Source organism: Phyllobates terribilis, unplaced genomic scaffold (assembly GCF_046119375.1).
Source record: "Phyllobates terribilis strain yellow unplaced genomic scaffold, ASM4611937v1 Scaffold_1__5_contigs__length_1240528914, whole genome shotgun sequence".
Lineage (NCBI taxonomy): Eukaryota > Metazoa > Chordata > Amphibia > Anura > Dendrobatidae > Phyllobates > Phyllobates terribilis.
In genome coordinates, this window is record NW_027362761.1 from 1,003,162,013 (window position 1) to 1,003,177,964 (window position 15,952).

Consider the following 15,952-nt stretch of genomic DNA (forward strand, 5'->3'; position numbering starts at 1 on the left):
AGTTTTGGGGGTATAGCTCAGTGGCAGAGCATTTGACTGCAGATTAAGAGGTCCTTGGTTCAACTCCGAGTGCCCCCTGAAGATAAATCTTTTTAAACTAAATTATTCTAGCTTTATTACTTGTTTATCCATTAAAACATTTTAGGCATATAACGTTGAATGCATATTGATGTGCTTTCTTCATATGAAATCTATTTAAAAAATCAGCCAAAAGGTCGAAAAACGTTGTCTGTAAAAAGTCAATGTAAAAAATCTATAAGATGATACTTTTAGCACTTTGGAAGACTCTAAAACTAAGAATTGACTTGTAAAATAAAAATTCCTGATTATTTGTCTGTACTTTTTGAATTCATTAAAGATTTTTAGAGAAGAAAAATGCATCGGAAAGAAAAAATAATCACAATGTTAAACTTTGTAAAGTTCTTATAGCTTTAATGTAATTAAAAAAAAAAAAAAAAAAAAAGAGGGTGCATTACTTAAGTTTTGGAGGTATAGTTCAGTGGCAGAGCATTTGACTGCAGATCAAGAGGTCCTTGGTTCAACCCCGAGTGCCCCTTGAAGATAAATCTTTTTAAACCAAATAATTCTAGCTTTATTACTTGTTTATCCATTAAAACATTTTAGGCATATAACGTTGAATGCATATTGATGTGCTTTCTTCATATGAAATCTATTTAAAAATCAGCCAAAAGGTCGAAAAACGTTGTCTGTAAAAAGTCAATGTAAAAAATCTATAAGATGATACTTTTAGCACTTTGGAAGACTCTAAAACTAAGAATTGATTTGTAAAATAAAAATTCCTGATTATTTGTCTGTACTTTTTGAATTCATTAAAGATTTTTAGAGAAGAAAAATGCATCGGAGAGAAAAAATAATCACAATGTAAAACTTTGTAAAGTTCTTATAGCTTTAATGTAATTTAAAAAAAAAAAAAAAAAAAAAGAGGGTGCATTACTTAAGTTTTGGAGGTATAGCTCAGTGGCAGAGCATTTGACTGCAGATCACAGAGGTCCTTGGTTCAACTCCGAGTGCCCCCTGAAGATAAATCTTTTTAAACCAAATTATTCTAGCTTTATTACTTGTTTATCCATTAAAACATTTTAGGCATATAACGTTGAATGCATATTGATGTGCTTTCTTCATATGAAATCTATTTAAAAAATCAGCCAAAAGGTCGAAAAACGTTGTCTGTAAAAAGTCAATGTAAAAAATCTATAAGATGATACTTTTAGCACTTTGAAAGACTCTAAAACTAAGAATTGACTTGTAAAATAAAAATTCCTGATTATTTGTCTGTACTTTTTGAATTCATTAAAGATTTTTAAAGAAGAAAAATGCATCGGAAAGAAAAAATAATCACAATGTAAAACTTTGTAAAGTTCTTATAGTTTAATGTAATTTAAAAAAAAAAAAAAAAGTGTGCATTACTTAAGTTTTGGGGGTATAGCTCAGTGGCAGAGCATTTGACTGCAGATCAAGAGATCCTTGGTTCAACCCCGAGTGCCCCCCGGAAGATAAACCTTTTTAAACCAAATTATTCTAGCTTTATTACTTGTTTATCCATTAAAACATTTTAGGCATATAATGTTGAATGCATATTGATGTGCTTTCTTCATATGAAATCTATTTAAAAAATCAGCTAAAATGTCGAAAAACGTTGTCTGTAAAAAGTCAATGTAAAAAATCTATAAGATGATACTTTTAGCACTTTGGAAGACTCTAAAACTAAGAATTGACTTGTAAAATAAAAATTCCTGATTATTTGTCTGTACTTTTTGAATTCATTAAAGATTTTTAGAGAAGAAAAATGCATCGGAAAGAAAAAATAATCACAATGTAAAACTTTGTAAAGTTCTTATAGCTTTAATGTAATTTAAAAAAAAAAAAGAGTCTGCATTACTTAAATTTTGGGGGTATAGCTCAGTGGCAGAGCATTTGACTGCAGATTAAGAGATCCTTGGTTCAACTCCGAGTGCCCCCTGAAGATAAATCTTTTTAAACCAAATAATTCTAGCTTTAATACTTGTTTATACATTAAAACATTTTAGGCATATAACGTTGAATGCATATTGATGTGCTTTCTTCATATGAAATCTATTTAAAAATCAGCCAAAAGGTCGAAAAACGTTGTTTGTAAAAAGTCAATGTAAAAAATCTATAAGATGATACTTTTAGCACTTTGAAAGACTCTAAAACTAAGAATTGACTTGTAAAATAAAAATTCCTGATTATTTGTCTGTACTTTTTGAATTCATTAAAGATTTTTAAAGAAGAAAAATGCATCGGAAAGAAAAAATAATCACAATGTAAAACTTTGTAAAGTTCTTATAGCTTTAATGTAATTTAAAAAAAAAAAAAAAAGAGTGTGTATTACTTAAGTTTTGGGGGTATAGCTCAGTGGCAGAGCATTTGACTGCAGATCAAGAGGTCCTTGGTTCAACCCCGAGTGCCCCCTGAAGATAAATCTTTTTAAACCAAATTATTCTAGCTTTATTACTTGTTTATCCATTAAAACATTTTAGGCATATAACGTTGAATGCATATTGATGTGCTTTCTTCATATGAAATCTATTTAAAAAATCAGCCAAAAGGTCGAAAAACGTTGTCTGTAAAAAGTCAATGTAAAAAATCTATAAGATGATACTTTTAGCACTTTGGAAGACTCTAAAACTAAGAATTGACTTGTAAAATAAAAATTCCTGATTATTTGTCTGTACTTTTTGAATTCATTAAAGATTTTTAGAGAAGAAAAATGCATCGGAAAGAAAAAATAATCACAATGTAAAACTTTGTAAAGTTCTTATAGCTTTAATGTAATTTAAAAAAAAAAAAGAGTGTGCATTACTTAAGTTTTGGGGGTATAGCTCAGTGGCAGAGCATTTGACTGCAGCTCAAGAGGTCCTTGGTTCAACTCCGAGTGCCCCCTGAAGATAAATCTTTATAAACCAAATAATTGTAACTTTAATACTTGTTTATCCATTAAAACATTTTAGGCATATAACGTTGAATGCATATTGATGTGCTTTCTTCATATGAAATCTATTTAAAAAATCAGCCAAAAGGTCGAAAAACGTTGTCTGTAAAAAGTCAATGTAAAAAATCTATAAGATGATACTTTTAGCACTTTGGAAGACTCTAAAACTAAGAATTGACTTGTAAAATAAAAATTCCTGATTATTTGTCTGTACTTTTTGAATTCATTAAAGATTTTTAAAGAAGAAAAATGCATCGGAAAGAAAAAATAATCACAATGTAAAACTTTGTAAAGTTCTTATAGCTTTAATGTAATTTAAAAAAAAAAAAAAAAGTGTGCATTACTTAAGTTTTGGGGGTATAGCTCAGTGGCAGAGCATTTGACTGCAGATCAAGAGGTCCTTGGTTCAACCCCGAGTGCCCCTTGAAGATAAATCTTTTTAAACCAAATAATTCTAGCTTTATTACTTGTTTATCCATTAAAACATTTTAGGCATATAACGTTGAATGCATATTGATGTGCTTTCTTCATATGAAATCTATTTAAAAATCAGCCAAAAGGTCGAAAAACGTTGTCTGTAAAAAGTCAATGTAAAAAATCTATAAGATGATACTTTTAGCACTTTGGAAGACTCTAAAACTAAGAATTGACTTGTAAAATAAAAATTCCTGATTATTTGTCTGTACTTTTTGAATTCATTAAAGATTTTTAGAGAAGAAAAATGCATCGGAAAGAAAAAATAATCACAATGTAAAACTTTGTAAAGTTCTTATAGCTTTAATGTAATTTAAAAAAAAAAAAGAGTCTGCATTACTTAAATTTTGGGGGTATAGCTCAGTGGCAGAGCATTTGACTGCAGATTAAGAGATCCTTGGTTCAACTCCGAGTGCCCCCTGAAGATAAATCTTTTTAAACCAAATAATTCTAGCTTTAATACTTGTTTATACATTAAAACATTTTAGGCATATAACGTTGAATGCATATTGATGTGCTTTCTTCATATGAAATCTATTTAAAAATCAGCCAAAAGGTCGAAAAACGTTGTTTGTAAAAAGTCAATGTAAAAAATCTATAAGATGATACTTTTAGCACTTTGAAAGACTCTAAAACTAAGAATTGACTTGTAAAATAAAAATTCCTGATTATTTGTCTGTACTTTTTGAATTCATTAAAGATTTTTAAAGAAGAAAAATGCATCGGAAAGAAAAAATAATCACAATGTAAAACTTTGTAAAGTTCTTATAGCTTTAATGTAATTTAAAAAAAAAAAAAAAAAGTGTGCATTACTTAAGTTTTGGGGGTATAGCTCAGTGGCAGAGCATTTGACTGCAGATCAAGAGGTCCTTGGTTCAACTCCGAGTGCCCCCTGAAGATAAATCTTTTTAAACTAAATTATTCTAGCTTTATTACTTGTTTATCCATTAAAACATTTTAGGCATATAACGTTGAATGCATATTGATGTGCTTTCTTCATATGAAATCTATTTAAAAAATCAGCCAAAAGGTCGAAAAACGTTGTCTGTAAAAAGTCAATGTAAAAAATCTATAAGATGATACTTTTAGCACTTTGGAAGACTCTAAAACTAAGAATTGACTTGTAAAATAAAAATTCCTGATTATTTGTCTGTACTTTTTGAATTCATTAAAGATTTTTAGAGAAGAAAAATGCATCGGAAAGAAAAAATAATCACAATGTTAAACTTTGTAAAGTTCTTATAGCTTTAATGTAATTAAAAAAAAAAAAAAAAAAAAAAGAGGGTGCATTACTTAAGTTTTGGAGGTATAGTTCAGTGGCAGAGCATTTGACTGCAGATCAAGAGGTCCTTGGTTCAACCCCGAGTGCCCCTTGAAGATAAATCTTTTTAAACCAAATAATTCTAGCTTTATTACTTGTTTATCCATTAAAACATTTTAGGCATATAACGTTGAATGCATATTGATGTGCTTTCTTCATATGAAATCTATTTAAAAATCAGCCAAAAGGTCGAAAAACGTTGTCTGTAAAAAGTCAATGTAAAAAATCTATAAGATGATACTTTTAGCACTTTGGAAGACTCTAAAACTACGAATTGATTTGTAAAATAAAAATTCCTGATTATTTGTCTGTACTTTTTGAATTCATTAAAGATTTTTAGAGAAGAAAAATGCATCGGAGAGAAAAAATAATCACAATGTAAAACTTTGTAAAGTTCTTATAGCTTTAATGTAATTTAAAAAAAAAAAAAAAAAAAAAGAGGGTGCATTACTTAAGTTTTGGAGGTATAGCTCAGTGGCAGAGCATTTGACTGCAGATCACAGAGGTCCTTGGTTCAACTCCGAGTGCCCCCTGAAGATAAATCTTTTTAAACCAAATTATTCTAGCTTTATTACTTGTTTATCCATTAAAACATTTTAGGCATATAACGTTGAATGCATATTGATGTGCTTTCTTCATATGAAATCTATTTAAAAAATCAGCCAAAAGGTCGAAAAACGTTGTCTGTAAAAAGTCAATGTAAAAAATCTATAAGATGATACTTTTAGCACTTTGAAAGACTCTAAAACTAAGAATTGACTTGTAAAATAAAAATTCCTGATTATTTGTCTCTACTTTTTGAATTCATTAAAGATTTTTAAAGAAGAAAAATGCATCGGAAAGAAAAAATAATCACAATGTAAAACTTTGTAAAGTTCTTATAGTTTAATGTAATTTAAAAAAAAAAAAAAAAGTGTGCATTACTTAAGTTTTGGGGGTATAGCTCAGTGGCAGAGCATTTGACTGCAGATCAAGAGATCCTTGGTTCAACCCCGAGTGCCCCCCGGAAGATAAACCTTTTTAAACCAAATTATTCTAGCTTTATTACTTGTTTATCCATTAAAACATTTTAGGCATATAATGTTGAATGCATATTGATGTGCTTTCTTCATATGAAATCTATTTAAAAAATCAGCTAAAATGTCGAAAAACGTTGTCTGTAAAAAGTCAATGTAAAAAATCTATAAGATGATACTTTTAGCACTTTGGAAGACTCTAAAACTAAGAATTGACTTGTAAAATAAAAATTCCTGATTATTTGTCTGTACTTTTTGAATTCATTAAAGATTTTTAGAGAAGAAAAATGCATCGGAAAGAAAAAATAATCACAATGTAAAACTTTGTAAAGTTCTTATAGCTTTAATGTAATTTAAAAAAAAAAAAGAGTCTGCATTACTTAAATTTTGGGGGTATAGCTCAGTGGCAGAGCATTTGACTGCAGATTAAGAGATCCTTGGTTCAACTCCGAGTGCCCCCTGAAGATAAATCTTTTTAAACCAAATAATTCTAGCTTTAATACTTGTTTATACATTAAAACATTTTAGGCATATAACGTTGAATGCATATTGATGTGCTTTCTTCATATGAAATCTATTTAAAAATCAGCCAAAAGGTCGAAAAACGTTGTTTGTAAAAAGTCAATGTAAAAAATCTATAAGATGATACTTTTAGCACTTTGAAAGACTCTAAAACTAAGAATTGACTTGTAAAATAAAAATTCCTGATTATTTGTCTGTACTTTTTGAATTCATTAAAGATTTTTAAAGAAGAAAAATGCATCGGAAAGAAAAAATAATCACAATGTAAAACTTTGTAAAGTTCTTATAGCTTTAATGTAATTTAAAAAAAAAAAAAAAAGAGTGTGTATTACTTAAGTTTTGGGGGTATAGCTCAGTGGCAGAGCATTTGACTGCAGATCAAGAAGTCCTTGGTTCAACCCCGAGTGCCCCCTGAAGATAAATCTTTTTAAACCAAATTATTCTAGCTTTATTACTTGTTTATCCATTAAAACATTTTAGGCATATAACGTTGAATGCATATTGATGTGCTTTCTTCATATGAAATCTATTTAAAAAATCAGCCAAAAGGTCGAAAAACGTTGTCTGTAAAAAGTCAATGTAAAAAATCTATAAGATGATACTTTTAGCACTTTGGAAGACTCTAAAACTAAGAATTGACTTGTAAAATAAAAATTCCTGATTATTTGTCTGTACTTTTTGAATTCATTAAAGATTTTTAGAGAAGAAAAATGCATCGGAAAGAAAAAATAATCACAATGTAAAACTTTGTAAAGTTCTTATAGCTTTAATGTAATTTAAAAAAAAAAAAGAGTGTGCATTACTTAAGTTTTGGGGGTATAGCTCAGTGGCAGAGCATTTGACTGCAGCTCAAGAGGTCCTTGGTTCAACTCCGAGTGCCCCCTGAAGATAAATCTTTATAAACCAAATAATTGTAACTTTAATACTTGTTTATCCATTAAAACATTTTAGGCATATAACGTTGAATGCATATTGATGTGCTTTCTTCATATGAAATCTATTTAAAAAATCAGCCAAAAGGTCGAAAAACGTTGTCTGTAAAAAGTCAATGTAAAAAATCTATAAGATGATACTTTTAGCACTTTGGAAGACTCTAAAACTAAGAATTGACTTGTAAAATAAAAATTCCTGATTATTTGTCTGTACTTTTTGAATTCATTAAAGATTTTTAAAGAAGAAAAATGCATCGGAAAGAAAAAATAATCACAATGTAAAACTTTGTAAAGTTCTTATAGCTTTAATGTAATTTAAAAAAAAAAAAAAAGTGTGCATTACTTAAGTTTTGGGGGTATAGCTCAGTGGCAGAGCATTTGACTGCAGATCAAGAGGTCCTTGGTTCAACCCCGAGTGCCCCTTGAAGATAAATCTTTTTAAACCAAATAATTCTAGCTTTATTACTTGTTTATCCATTAAAACATTTTAGGCATATAACGTTGAATGCATATTGATGTGCTTTCTTCATATGAAATCTATTTAAAAATCAGCCAAAAGGTCGAAAAACGTTGTCTGTAAAAAGTCAATGTAAAAAATCTATAAGATGATACTTTTAGCACTTTGGAAGACTCTAAAACTAAGAATTGATTTGTAAAATAAAAATTCCTGATTATTTGTCTGTACTTTTTGAATTCATTAAAGATTTTTAGAGAAGAAAAATGCATCGGAAAGAAAAAATAATCACAATGTAAAACTTTGTAAAGTTCTTATAGCTTTAATGTAATTTAAAAAAAAAAAAGAGTCTGCATTACTTAAATTTTGGGGGTATAGCTCAGTGGCAGAGCATTTGACTGCAGATTAAGAGATCCTTGGTTCAACTCCGAGTGCCCCCTGAAGATAAATCTTTTTAAACCAAATAATTCTAGCTTTAATACTTGTTTATACATTAAAACATTTTAGGCATATAACGTTGAATGCATATTGATGTGCTTTCTTCATATGAAATCTATTTAAAAATCAGCCAAAAGGTCGAAAAACGTTGTTTGTAAAAAGTCAATGTAAAAAATCTATAAGATGATACTTTTAGCACTTTGAAAGACTCTAAAACTAAGAATTGACTTGTAAAATAAAAATTCCTGATTATTTGTCTGTACTTTTTGAATTCATTAAAGATTTTTAAAGAAGAAAAATGCATCGGAAAGAAAAAATAATCACAATGTAAAACTTTGTAAAGTTCTTATAGCTTTAATGTAATTTAAAAAAAAAAAAGAGTGTGCATTACTTAAGTTTTGGGGGTATAGCTCAGTGGCAGAGCATTTGACTGCAGCTCAAGAGGTCCTTGGTTCAACTCCGAGTGCCCCCTGAAGATAAATCTTTATAAACCAAATAATTGTAACTTTAATACTTGTTTATCCATTAAAACATTTTAGGCATATAACGTTGAATGCATATTGATGTGCTTTCTTCATATGAAATCTATTTAAAAAATCAGCCAAAAGGTCGAAAAACGTTGTCTGTAAAAAGTCAATGTAAAAAATCTATAAGATGATACTTTTAGCACTTTGGAAGACTCTAAAACTAAGAATTGACTTGTAAAATAAAAATTCCTGATTATTTGTCTGTACTTTTTGAATTCATTAAAGATTTTTAAAGAAGAAAAATGCATCGGAAAGAAAAAATAATCACAATGTAAAACTTTGTAAAGTTCTTATAGCTTTAATGTAATTTAAAAAAAAAGTGTGCATTACTTAAGTTTTGGGGGTATAGCTCAGTGGCAGAGCATTTGACTGCAGATCAAGAGGTCCTTGGTTCAACCCCGAGTGCCCCTTGAAGATAAATCTTTTTAAACCAAATAATTCTAGCTTTATTACTTGTTTATCCATTAAAACATTTTAGGCATATAACGTTGAATGCATATTGATGTGCTTTCTTCATATGAAATCTATTTAAAAATCAGCCAAAAGGTCGAAAAACGTTGTCTGTAAAAAGTCAATGTAAAAAATCTATAAGATGATACTTTTAGCACTTTGGAAGACTCTAAAACTAAGAATTGATTTGTAAAATAAAAATTCCTGATTATTTGTCTGTACTTTTTGAATTCATTAAAGATTTTTAGAGAAGAAAAATGCATCGGAGAGAAAAAATAATCACAATGTAAAACTTTGTAAAGTTCTTATAGCTTTAATGTAATTTAAAAAAAAAAAAAAAAAGAGTGTGCATTACGTCAGTTTTGGGGGTATAGCTCAGTGGCAGAGCATTTGACTGCAGATCAAGAGGTCCTTGGTTCAACTTCGAGTGCCCCCTGAAAATAAATCTTTTTAAACCAAATAATTCTAGCTTTATTACTTGTTTATCCATTAAAACATTTTAGGCATATAACGTTGAATGCATATTGATGTACTTTCTTCATATGAAATCTATTTAAAAAATCAGCCAAAAGGTCGAAAAACGTTGTCTGTAAAAAGTCAATGTAAAAAATCTATAAGATGATACTTTTAGCACTTTGGAAGACTCTAAAACTAAGAATTGACTTGTAAAATAAAAATTCCTGATTATTTGTCTGTACTTTTTGAATTCATTAAAGATTTTTAGAGAAGAAAAATGCATCGGAAAGAAAAAATAATCACAATGTAAAACTTGTAAAGTTCTTATAGCTTTAATGTAATTTAAAAAAAAAAAAGAGTGTGCATTACTTAAGTTTTGGGGGTATAGCTCAGTGGCAGAGCATTTGACTGCAGATCAAGAGGTCCTTGGTTCAACTCCGAGTGCCCCCTGAAGATAAATCTCTTTAAACCAAATAATTCTAGCTTTAATACTTGTTTATCCATTAAAACATTTTAGGCATATAACGTTGAATGCATATTGATGTGCTTTCTTCATATGAAATCTATTTAAAAAATCAGCCAAAAGGTCGAAAAACGTTGTTTGTTAAAAGTCAATGTAAAAAATCTATAAGATGATACTTTTAGCACTTTGAAAGACTCTAAAACTAAGAATTGACTTGTAAAATAAAAATTCCTGATTATTTGTCTGTACTTTTTTAATTCATTAAAGATTTTTAAAGAAGAAAAATGCATCGGAAAGAAAAAATAATCACAATGTAAAACTTTGTAAAGTTCTTATAGCTTTAATGTAATTTAAAAAAAAAAAAGAGTGTGCATTATTTAAGTTTTGGGGGTATAGCTCAGTGGCAGAGCATTTGACTGCAGATCAAGAGGTCCTTGGTTCAACTCCGAGTGCCCCCTGAAGATAAATCTTTTTAAACCAAATAATTCTAGCTTTAATACTTGTTTATCCATTAAAACATTTTAGGCATATAACGTTGAATGCATATTGATGTGCTTTCTTCATATGAAATCTATTTAAAAAATCAGCCAAAAGGTCGAAAAACGTTGTCTGTAAAAAGTCAATGTAAAAAATCTATAAGATGATACTTTTAGCACTTTGGAAGACTCTAAAACTAAGAATTGACTTGTAAAATAAAAATTCCTGATTATTTGTCTGTACTTTTTGAATTCATTAAAGATTTTTAAAGAAGAAAAATGCATCGGAAAGAAAAAATAATCACAATGTAAAACTTTGTAAAGTTCTTATAGCTTTAATGTAATTTAAAAAAAAAAAAAAAAAAGAGGGTGCATTACTTAAGTTTTGGGGGTATAGCTCAGTGGCAGAGCATTTGACTGCAGATCAAAAGGTCCTTGGTTCAACTCCGAGTGCCCACTGAAGATAAATCTTTTTAAACCAAATAATTCTAGCTTTATTACTTGTTTATCCATTAAAACATTTTAGGCATATAACGTTGAATGCATATTGATGTGCTTTCTTCATATGAAATCTATTTAAAAAATCAGCCAAAAGGTCGAAAAACGTTGTCTGAAAAAGTCAATGTAAAAAATCTATAAGATGATACTTTTAACACTTTGGAAGACTCTAAAACTAAGAATTGACTTGTAAAATAAAAATTCCTGATTATTTGTCTGTACTTTTTGAATTCATTAAAGATTTTTAAAGAAGAAAAATGCATTGGAAAGAAAAAATAATCACAATGTAAAACTTTGTAAAGTTCTTATAGCTTTAATGTAATTTATAAAAAAAAAAAAAAAAGAGTGTGCATTACTTAAGTTTTGGGGGTATAGCTCAGTGGCAGAGCATTTGACTGCAGATCAAGAGGTCCTTGGTTCAACTTCGAGTGCGCCCTGAAGATAAATCTTTTTAAACCAAATAATTCTAGCTTTATTACTTGTTTATCCATTAAAACATTTTAGGCATATAACGTTGAATGCTTATTGATGTGCTTTCTTCATATGAAATCTATTTAAAAAATCAGCCAAAAGGTCGAAAAACGTTGTCTGTAAAAAGTCAATGTAAAAAATCTATAAGATGATACTTTTAGCACTTTGGAAGACTCTAAAACTAAGAATTGACTTGTAAAATAAAAATTCCTGATTATTTGTCTGTACTTTTTGAATTCATTAAAGATTTTTAAAGAAGAAAAATGCATCAGAAAGAAAAAATAATCACAATGTAAAACTTTGTAAAGTTCTTATAGCTTTAATGTAATTTAAAAAAAAAAAAAAAAAGAGTGTGCATTACTTAAGTTTTGGGGGTATAGCTCAGTGGCAGAGCATTTGACTGCAGATCAAGAGGTCCTTGGTTCAACTCCAAGTGCCCCCTGAAGATAAATCTTTTTAAACTAAATAATTCTAGCTTTATTACTTGTTTGTCCATTAAAACATTTTAGGCATATAACGTTGAATGCATATTGATGTGCTTTCTTCATATGAAATCTATTTAAAAAATCAGCCAAAAGGTCGAAAAACGTTGTCTGTAAAAAGTCAATGTAAAAAATCTATAAGATGATACTTTTAGCACTTTGGAAGACTCTAAAACTAAGAATTGACTTGTAAAATAAAAATTCCTGATTATTTGTCTGTACTTTTTGAATTCATTAAAGATTTTTAAAGAAGAAAAATGCATCGGAAAGAAAAAATAATCACAATGTAAAACTTTGTAAAGTTCTTATAGCTTTAATGTAATTTAAAAAAAAAAAAAAAAAAAGAGTGTGCATTACTTAAGTTTTGGGGGTATAGCTCAGTGGCAGAGCATTTGACTGCAGATCAAGAGGTCCTTGGTTCAACTCCGAGTGCCCCCTGAAGATAAATCTTTTTAAACTAAATAATTCTAGCTTTATTACTTGTTTATCCATTAAAACATTTTAGGCATATAACGTTGAATGCATATTGATGTGCTTTCTTCATATGAAATCTATTTAAAAAATCAGCCAAAAGGTCGAAAAACGTTGTCTGTAAAAAGTCAATGTAAAAAATCTATAAGATGATACTTTTAGCACTTTGGAAGACTCTAAAACTAAGAATTGACTTGTAAAATAAAAATTCCTGATTATTTGTCTGTACTTTTTGAATTCATTAAAGATTTTTAAAGAAGAAAAATGCATTGGAAAGAAAAAATAATCACAATGTAAAACTTTGTAAAGTTCTTATAGCTTTAATGTAATTTATAAAAAAAAAAAAAAAAAGAGTGTGCATTACTTAAGTTTTGGGGGTATAGCTCAGTGGCAGAGCATTTGACTGCAGATCAAGAGGTCCTTGGTTCAACTTCGAGTGCGCCCTGAAGATAAATCTTTTTAAACCAAATAATTCTAGCTTTATTACTTGTTTATCCATTAAAACATTTTAGGCATATAACGTTGAATGCTTATTGATGTGCTTTCTTCATATGAAATCTATTTAAAAAATCAGCCAAAAGGTCGAAAAACGTTGTCTGTAAAAAGTCAATGTAAAAAATCTATAAGATGATACTTTTAGCACTTTGGAAGACTCTAAAACTAAGAATTGACTTGTAAAATAAAAATTCCTGATTATTTGTCTGTACTTTTTGAATTCATTAAAGATTTTTAGAGAAGAAAAATGCATCGGAAAGAAAAAATAATCACAATGTAAAACTTTGTAAAGTTCTTATAGCTTTAATGTAATAAAAAAAAAAAAAAAAAAAAAGAGGGTGCATTACTTAAGTTTTGGGGGTATAGCTCAGTGGCAGAGCATTTGACTGCAGATTAAGAGGTTCTTGGTTCAACTCCAAGTGCCCCCTGAAGATAAATCTTTTTAATCCAAATAATTCTAGCTTTATTACTTGTTTATCCATTAAAACATTTTAGGCATATAACGTTGAATGCATATTTATGTGCTTTCTTCATATGAAATCTATTTAAAAAATCAGCCAAAAGGTCGAAAAACGTTGTCTGTAAAAAGTCAATGTAAAAAATCTATAAGATGATACTTTTAGCACTTTGTAAGACTCTAAAACTAAGAATTGACTTGTAAAATAAAAATTCCTGATTATTTGTCTGTACTTTTTGAATTCATTAAAGATTTTTAGAGAAGAAAAATGCATCGGAAAGAAAAAATAATCACAATGTTAAACTTTGTAAAGTTCTTATAGCTTTAATGTAATAAAAAAAAAAAAAAAAAGAGGGTGCATTACTTAAGTTTTGGAGGTATAGCTCAGTGGCAGAGCATTTGACTGCAGATCAAGAGGTCCTTGGTTCAACTCCGAGTGCCCCCTGAAGATAAATCTTTTTAAACCAAATTATTCTAGCTTTATTACTTGTTTATCCATTAAAACATTTTAGGCATATAACGTTGAATGCATATTGATGTGCTTTCTTCATATGAAATCTATTTAAAAAATCAGTCAAAAGGTCGAAAAAGGTTGTCTGTAAAAAGTCAATGTAAAAAATCTATAAGATGATACTTTTAGCACTTTGGAAGACTCTAAAACTAAGAATTGACTTGTAAAATAAAAATTCCTGATTATTTGTCTGAACTTTTTGAATTCATTAAAGATTTTTAAAGAAGAAAAATGCATCGGAAAGAAAAAATAATCACAATGTAAAACTTTGTAAAGTTCTTATAGCTTTAATGTAATTTAAAAAAAAAAAAAAAAAGAGTGTGCATTACTTAAGTTTTGGGGGTATAGCTCAGTGGCAGAGCATTTGAGTGCAAATCAAGAGGTCCTTGGTTCAACTCCAAGTGCCCCCTGAAGATAAATCTTTTTAAACTAAATTATTCTAGCTTTATTACTTGTTTATCCATTAAAACATTTTAGGCATATAACGTTGAATGCATATTGATGTGCTTTCTTCATATGAAATCTATTTAAAAAATCAGCCAAAAGGTCGAAAAACGTTGTCTGTAAAAAGTCAATGTAAAAAATCTATAAGATGATACTTTTAGCACTTTGGAAGACTCTAAAACTAAGAATTGACTTGTAAAATAAAAATTCCTGATTATTTGTCTGTACTTTTTGAATTCATTAAAGATTTTTAAAGAAGAAAAATGCATCGGAAAGAAAAAATAATCACAATGTAAAACTTTGTAAAGTTCTTATAGCTTTAATGTAATTTAAAAAAAAAAAAAAAAAGAGTGTGCATTACTTAAGATTTGGGGGTATAGCTCAGTGGCAGAGCATTTGACTGCAGATCAAGAGGTCCTTGGTTCAACTCCGAGTGCCCCCTGAAGATAAATCTTTTTAAACCAAATAATTCTAGCTTTATTACTTGTTTATCCATTAAAACATTTTAGGCATATAACGTTGAATGCATATTGATGTGCTTTCTTCATATGAAATCTATTTAAAAAATCAGCCAAAAGGTCGAAAAACGTTGTCTGTAAAAAGTCAATGTAAAAAATCTATAAGATGATACTTTTAGCACTTTGGAAGACTCTAAAACTAAGAATTGACTTGTAAAATAAAAATTCCTGATTATTTGTCTGTACTTTTTGAATTCATTAAAGATTTTTAGAGAAGAAAAATGCATCGGAAAGAAAAAATAATCACAATGTAAAACTTTGTAAAGTTCTTATAGCTTTAATGTAATTTAAAAAAAAAAAAAAAAAAGAGTTTGCATTACTTAAGTTTTGGGGGTATAGCTCAGTGGCAGAGCATTTGACTGCAGATCAAGAGGTCCTTGGTTCAACTCCGAATGCCCACTGAAGATAAATCTTTTTAAACCAAATTATTCTAGCTTTATTACTTGTTTATCCATTAAAACATTTTAGGCATATAACGTTGAATGCATATTGATGTGCTTTCTTCATATGAAATCTATTTAAAAAATCAGCCAGAAGGTCGAAAAACGTTGTCTGTAAAAAGTCAATGTAAAAAATCTATAAGATGATACTTTTAGCACTTTGGAGGACTCTAAAACTAAGAATTGACTTGTAAAATAAAAATTCCTGATTATTTGTCTGTACTTTTTGAATTCATTAAAGATTTTTACAGAAGAAAAATGCATCGGAAAGAAAAAATAATCACAATGTAAAACTTTGTAAAGTTCTTATAGCTTTAATGTAATTTAAAAAAGAAAAAAAAAAAATGTGCATTACTTAAGTTTTGGGGGTATAGCTCAGCGGCAGAGCTGTTTGACTGCAGATCAAGAGGTCCTTGGTTCAACTCCGAGTGCGCCCTGAAGATAAATCTTTTTAAACCAAATAATTCTAGCTTTATTACTAGTTTATCCATTAAAACATTTTAGGCATATAACGTTGAATGCATATTGATGTGCTTTCTTCATATGAAATCTATTTAAAAAATCAGCCAAAAGGTCGAAAAACGTTGTCTGTAAAAAGTCAATGTAAAAAATCTATAAGATGATACTTTTAGCACTTTGGAAGACTCTAAAACTAAGAATTG

General features: G+C 28.7%; 11 non-coding genes across 11 annotated transcripts; all 11 read left to right on the forward strand.

The window, feature by feature from the left end:
• The first annotated feature begins 6 nt into the window (after nt 1-6).
• TRNAC-GCA (transfer RNA cysteine (anticodon GCA)) lies at nt 7-78 on the forward strand. The gene has a single exon. It is a non-coding gene; the product is annotated as a tRNA-Cys (tRNA).
• Nucleotides 79-2,383: 2,305 nt separating this feature from the next.
• On the forward strand, nt 2,384-2,455 carry TRNAC-GCA (transfer RNA cysteine (anticodon GCA)). The gene has a single exon. It is a non-coding gene; the product is annotated as a tRNA-Cys (tRNA).
• A 399-nt stretch (nt 2,456-2,854) lies between these two features.
• TRNAC-GCA (transfer RNA cysteine (anticodon GCA)) lies at nt 2,855-2,926 on the forward strand. Its single transcript has one exon. It is a non-coding gene; the product is annotated as a tRNA-Cys (tRNA).
• A 1,344-nt stretch (nt 2,927-4,270) lies between these two features.
• Nucleotides 4,271-4,342, forward strand: TRNAC-GCA (transfer RNA cysteine (anticodon GCA)). The gene has a single exon. It is a non-coding gene; the product is annotated as a tRNA-Cys (tRNA).
• Nucleotides 4,343-7,119: 2,777 nt separating this feature from the next.
• TRNAC-GCA (transfer RNA cysteine (anticodon GCA)) lies at nt 7,120-7,191 on the forward strand. Its single transcript has one exon. It is a non-coding gene; the product is annotated as a tRNA-Cys (tRNA).
• Nucleotides 7,192-8,531: 1,340 nt separating this feature from the next.
• On the forward strand, nt 8,532-8,603 carry TRNAC-GCA (transfer RNA cysteine (anticodon GCA)). The gene has a single exon. It is a non-coding gene; the product is annotated as a tRNA-Cys (tRNA).
• A 1,339-nt stretch (nt 8,604-9,942) lies between these two features.
• Nucleotides 9,943-10,014, forward strand: TRNAC-GCA (transfer RNA cysteine (anticodon GCA)). The gene has a single exon. It is a non-coding gene; the product is annotated as a tRNA-Cys (tRNA).
• Nucleotides 10,015-10,413: 399 nt separating this feature from the next.
• On the forward strand, nt 10,414-10,485 carry TRNAC-GCA (transfer RNA cysteine (anticodon GCA)). Its single transcript has one exon. It is a non-coding gene; the product is annotated as a tRNA-Cys (tRNA).
• Nucleotides 10,486-11,842: 1,357 nt separating this feature from the next.
• Nucleotides 11,843-11,914, forward strand: TRNAC-GCA (transfer RNA cysteine (anticodon GCA)). Its single transcript has one exon. It is a non-coding gene; the product is annotated as a tRNA-Cys (tRNA).
• Nucleotides 11,915-12,320: 406 nt separating this feature from the next.
• TRNAC-GCA (transfer RNA cysteine (anticodon GCA)) lies at nt 12,321-12,392 on the forward strand. The gene has a single exon. It is a non-coding gene; the product is annotated as a tRNA-Cys (tRNA).
• Nucleotides 12,393-14,702: 2,310 nt separating this feature from the next.
• TRNAC-GCA (transfer RNA cysteine (anticodon GCA)) lies at nt 14,703-14,774 on the forward strand. The gene has a single exon. It is a non-coding gene; the product is annotated as a tRNA-Cys (tRNA).
• Nucleotides 14,775-15,952: the final 1,178 nt, after the last annotated feature.